Source organism: Aegilops tauschii, chromosome 7, assembly GCF_002575655.3.
Source record: "Aegilops tauschii subsp. strangulata cultivar AL8/78 chromosome 7, Aet v6.0, whole genome shotgun sequence".
In the NCBI taxonomy this organism is placed as follows: domain Eukaryota; kingdom Viridiplantae; phylum Streptophyta; class Magnoliopsida; order Poales; family Poaceae; genus Aegilops; species Aegilops tauschii.
In genome coordinates, this window is record NC_053041.3 from 522,467,398 (window position 1) to 522,473,795 (window position 6,398).

Consider the following 6,398-nt stretch of genomic DNA (forward strand, 5'->3'; position numbering starts at 1 on the left):
TGAAGCGCTTGGTAGGTTTGGTCCTAGGTGGAAGCCACCCTCCCAATATATGCTGTGAGAGAAGATGTTGTTGCAAGAGGTTGAAAGAACAAAGGATTTGATGAAGCCACATGAACTTGAGAGGGTGGCAACCGGGTGCTCTATCATGATCGATGCATGGACCGACAAAAAAAGAGAAGTATAATGAACTTGTGTGTGCATTGCAAGTTAGGGACTGCCTTTCTTGGATCAAAGGAGGCGTCGGCTGATGCACATACAAGTCAAGACATCTTCGATTATGTAGTTGAGTGCATTGAGAAAATTGGTACGTGCTGATTTCATATAAACTCTCAACTTTATTTCATGCTTGCTTATTTTACATGTTAATGCTTGCTGATTTTGCACATCATAAATCTTGTAGGTGTTGACAATGTCGTGCAAGTGGTTATGCTTCCAACAACATGGGAGCAAAGGTGATGCTTAAAGGAAAATTTCCAAAGATATTTTGGACATCATGTGCAACTCACACCCTCAATTTGATGGTACAAGCAATTGGCAAGTTGAAGCAATTTAGTCCTACAATCACTAAATCCAAGGAGATGACAATTTTTCTCTATGCACATCATAAAACATTGTCCTTGATGAGGTCTTTTACAAAAAAGAGAGACATTGTTAGACCGGGAGTGACGAGATTTGCTTCCGCATTTCTTACCTTGCAAAGTATTATTGCTAAGAAGACAGAACTAAGGGCAATGGTTTGTAGTGATGAACGGGAGGCATGTAAGCACACAAGAACAAAGAAAGGAAAATCAGCTCATGCCACAATAATGAGTAGGGGTTTTTGGAAAGGTGTCTCTCTTTGCATCAGGGTATGTTTATATGTTGGATTGTGGGGCTGTTTTCTCATACTTGTATATGTTGGATTGTGGGGCTGTTTTCTCATACTTGTATATGTTGGATTGTGGGGCTGTTTTCTCATACTTGTATATGTTGGATTGTGGGGCTGTTTTCTCATATTTTTATATGTTGGATTGTGGGGCTCATACTTGTATATGTCGGATTGTGGGGCTGTTTTCTCATACTTGTATATGTTGGATTGTGGGGCTGTTTTCTCATACTTGTATATGTTGGATTGTGGGGCTGTTTTCTCATATTTCTATATGTTCTATGTTGCCATGCAAGGTTTTTGAACCATTGGTGCAGGTGCTTCGGTTGGCTGATGGTGATGGTCCATCAATGGCCACTATGTATGGAGAAATAGTAAGTGCAAAGAAGGATATCATGCTTGCTGTTGAAAATTCAGAAAAGGACTATTTGGTGATCACTAATGCCATGGATGGCAAGAAGAGAGGGAGTCTGGATTCTCCATTACACATGGCAGCATATATGTTGAATCCCAAATAAAGTTATGCTGATTCAAGCATCTTCATGGATGTAGAGGTTGTGGCTGCGTTTATGGAAGTAATGGAGACATTTTATTATGATGATGACAACAAGCAAAATGTAGTGCTTAACATGGACTTCAACAAGTTTAAGAAGAAAGATGGCATGTTTGGGAAGGTGACAGCTATGAAAGCAATTAGTAATGCCAATTTCGATGCTGGTAAGCTTGTTCTCAATGCAAAACTTTCTATTACAACATTTTTCAAGTTATTGGCTTAATGAACATTGTTTCTTTATTTCCAAACTACAGCTGAATGGTGGGGAACTTATGGACTACAAACTCCTGTATTGCAAGAAATGGCCATACGGATACTCAACTTGACCACAAGTTCATCCGGATGTGAAAGAAACTGGAGCACTTATGAAATGGTAACACTTAGTCACTCTCAGTCAATCAAATCTGAACATTCTTGCTTCTTGCAAAAATTCTAACTATGCTCCCATTTGCACTTTGTAGGTAGATGCAAAGAGGAGAAGTAGACTAGATGTGGTCCGAAGGGACAACCTGGTTTATGTCCAATTCAATGGAAGAATGATGGATAGAAGAAACAAGTTATCCTCTTGTAGTGATCCTCTTCTTGGTGAAGATGCATCACAGGCACAAGATATGCGAAGGTGCATACGTTGATGAGGAGATTGATCCTGTGACGGGGCTGCCTTACAATATTGATGATGACGCAGAGGGTGCAACTGAAGCTATGGAGCCTCGTAGGAGTGCAAGAGTGAGAGAACTACATGAAGTTGAAGAATTTGTTTCCGATGATGATGAATCTGATCATGGGGGGTGGATATGGAGGAAGACATTGATTTCGAGTCTGATGATGATGGTGTGATGGCAACCAAAGATGATGATGAGGATGAGGACACCCAGCAGCCTTGAACCATTTATGATCCATAAGAATAAGACCTTATTTTGCTACTTTATTATGCAGTTATGCTTGTGATGCGGCTATATGAGCTGTGAGAACTATTTGAGTATTTGTGGTCTGTGAACCTTATTACCTAATACCTATTATGCTATTTGTGTTGAACCTTGTAGTGAATTATTCCATGTTCACATGTGTGGCTGCTATTTATCTTGTTATGTGTGGCTGCATATTGCCAAGTTGTGTGGCTGTCATTTTAATTTATCTTATCATGTCTCATGTGTGGCTGCTTGTTGTCACATGTATGGCTGTCATTTACTCATTTATCTTGACAAGTTTAGAGCATATGCAAATGCATATCTATCATCAATTATGTAGGTTTGTTGCCTTCCGGTTTGGATGCATCATGACCAAACAGTCCAGGTAACAATTCTACCTCTTGTCCATGCTTTTTATATGCCTACGAGCTACGACATTATATTTTAGTATAAATGTATAATACGTAGCTGTGAGCATTGGATTATGTGGTGTACAATACGTGAAAAACTAGTTACATGTTGCCAATATATTCTCATGTGCAGCCGATTAATGATCGACCGATTAATTCAGTTAAATGGCCGAGTAACCGATTAATCGCTAATCAGTAGTCGACCGAGCAGTTACCAGTTACCGAATTCCCGAACAATGATTAAAAATATTTTATCTTGTGTATTTCTAAATGTTCATCATGTATTTTAAAATATTCATTGTATATTCAAAATATTCATCACATAACAAAAGAAGTTTAGTGTGTACTTTTTAACAATGTTCATTGTGTATTTTGAAAAATGTTCCGGTAATTCAAACAATATTTGTCATATATTCAAAAAAAATGTGCAGTGCATATTTCAGAAGGTTCAACTTCCATATAAAACAATTCATTGTGCATTTATAAGAAAATATTGTATATTTCCAAAAAGTTTGTTGGGTAACTTAAAAATATTTGTCGTCTATCCAAAATTGTTCATCCTACCTTAATAAAAAATTACCATATATTTCAAGAAAGTTCATCAGTTATTAAAAATACTTATCACATAGGAAAAAATTAGCCAGGATTTTATTATTTTTAAAATGATATTGTGTTATTTTGGATCACTTTTACTAATTAGATTCAAAGTTCCTTCATTTATTTGAAAAAATGAAGGGGCACAAGTGTTCGTCTTTGTTATGGCCATGCCATGCTCATTCATTTCTTGTTGTGTTTTTAATAAGGTTCATCACGTTGTTTAAAAATGTTCACATGCATTAAAAAATGTCATTGTGTACTTAAACAATATTCACATGTATTTTAGAAATGTTTAACATGTATTTCAAAAATATTATCATATATTTAAAAAATGTAAAGCATATTTTTCAGAATGTCCAACACCTATCTAAAACAATTCATCGTGTAGTGGTAAAAGGTTCACCATATGTTTCCGAAAAGTTGATCGGGTAATTTAACAAAAATCGTCTAGTAACTAAAACATGTCCATCTTCTATTTATAGAAAGTTTATCCTATATTTCAAACAAGTTTGTCGGTTATTAAAAATGTTTATCTTGCATTTTCTGAATATGTTCATCATGTATTTTAAAAGATTCATTCAGTATTAAAAAGTATTCACTACGTTGAAAAATGCTTAGCGTATATTTTATTAATTTTAAGAAATATCCACCGTGTAATTTAAAAATGTTTGATGGATAATTTTGAAAAAATTCGTCAAGTCTTTTCGGACAAGCAGGACAAGTATATGGAATATGTTCACTGGTTTGCTTGAAGAGCTTTCTTTACTTATTAATAATGTATTTAAAATGTTCAGCGTTCCCTTAAAACATGTTCAATGGTGTATCTATAAAAACTTCACTGTATATTTCAGAAAAGTTTGTTGGGTATTTAGGAAAATGTTCATCACATATTTGAAAAAATCTTCATCTTTGAACACATAAACCAAGTTCAGAAAAAACCTAAGACATTTGTGAAGCTCGTCATTGAAATATACAAGCGAAGTAAGCTAAGGAGACTGTTGCCAGATTCATGGGGCCATACCCCATTTGATTGATGATGGCCTTTTAGCTCCCTCGTATGTAGGTGATATCGTGACATTCTGGATCACAATATATAAAGCATGAGAAATCAATAGTTGAGGTTCCGTAATTTTTAGCAATTGTTACATATAAAAACAAACTTCATAAGAGAACTAGGAATATTTTTATTATTGATTGAAATTAGCAAGATTTGTTGACCTGTGGTTGAAGAATTTCACGGCAACCTTTCTAAATCACTTTGTTACAATATTACCACTTGTCGTTGTGCTTTTCTCGGAGTTCTGATCAATTATAGGAAATTGCGGTAATATAGAAACTTATTTATGGGGAGATAAATATAGAGAACTTGCTTGCTCATAAATACCTGGGGCATTTTGAGGAAGCTCATCATTAAAATATACAAGCCAAGTTTTATAATGTGGAAGTCCCCACTAGGTTATGAAACATGAACTACACGAAAACTCTGTTACAATGCAGTAGTGCTACTTCGAAGCCCTTTATGATATTTGCTAAAACCAGGTGATAATTTGAAGCAAGAGTACATACTAAAAAAGGAATAATAGTACTGCATCCTCTCTCTTTTTATTTATATTTTCATTTTATTCTTGTTATTTACTATTTTTGGGGACAAACTGATAGTTGTTGAAGAAGAAGGTGGTGTCTTGGGCATCTCCAAGCTTAGAAGCTTTGGATCTCTTGAATATATCTTAAGGATGCCTTGGGCATCCCCATGCCTAAGTGCTTACATTTCCTGATTCCTTTCATATCACTATCATCATTTGGTCTGAAAAACTTCATCCACATAAAATTTAAATAGAAATCGTGAGGTAGGTTAGTATAAATAGCATTTATTTATAAGCATGCCTTGGTGTCGACTAATCATTAAGCTATAACCCATCATTAGCTATGGCATGTGTAACACCCCAAAAAAAATTTATTTGGTTTTATTAATTTCCTTTTCATGGGAAGGAGGTTATTTAAATTTTTGGGTTCATTCTTCCCCTTTCAAAAATCATCTCTTGCCATGACCTAAGTTGAAATCTCCCCCCACCCAAAGCCATCTTCCCACTTTGTGTCAAGTCAAGCTTCAAATCCAGCAAATTTAACCCCCCCTTGAATTTATTTCTATTTATTTTAAATCAAAAATCTTTTCTGTCTTTTATTTTGGCCCATAGTGATTTACAAAGGAACCACTAGAATGCATTTGAGTTCTGATTCCAAACAAATTTCCCTGGCTAGTCCTTAGAACCCTCAACCAAGATCCATGAAGATCCACTGGTCCATAGTTCAAAATTTTCAAAATTTGCTTACTGCAAGTTTGGATCAGATTTGCCATTTTTGGTGAAATTCATTATTTTTCTTCTCCAAAAATTCTGAGAAAAATCATGAGGCCTCCAGATGCAACAAGAGACCTCTCCACCAAAGATCAGCTCAAGGAAAATTTTCCACATGCCAGAATCATTTCATCGAACAGTTCGCATGCACTATTTCTGTGCAGTTTCAGAGTTCAGTGTTCGGTTTCAGTCATCGGTGTCGTTTTCTTCAGAACCGCGGCATCCATCTCGCCAGTGCTCGCGCTGGCCTCTTGCTCACTGCTCCTTCTTCTTATCCATCGCGCCGCACGGTCGTCTGGAGGGGCGCGAGCGTCGGCGGTGAGCTGGCAGGAGGAACACCGCCCCCGTGAGCGGCGACAGCCACGTCCGCTGCGGCCGTCAGAGAAGCTCAGCAGGCAACGGCGCCGTCCAGCACCGCCCACACCACCAGGAGCCTCCGCGTGGCCATCCTCTTCTCTGGACGCGCTGCAGCACCGTCGCCGTGGCCTGAGTGGCGCAGAGCACGCCCACTGTCGCCGACGAGCCTGTGAGGCCGTTCCATCGAGGGTTGGAGTATCGCCCAAGTCCGACCGAGATTAACTGTGAAACGGAGTCAGTGAACCAATCCGCTGCTGCCCAGCCCCCTGAACCTCTCGTCCGACAACTGCCTCGCCGTAATCACCACCGGAGAAATCACGGTCGCGGCAACCGCCTCGGATTGGCTATACAAGG

At 37.9% G+C, this 6,398-nt stretch overlaps 1 pseudogene; it reads left to right on the forward strand.

Annotated features, from left to right (window-relative positions):
- The first annotated feature begins 1,719 nt into the window (after positions 1-1,719).
- On the forward strand, positions 1,720-2,302 carry LOC109777723 (uncharacterized; annotated as a pseudogene).
- Positions 2,303-6,398: the final 4,096 nt, after the last annotated feature.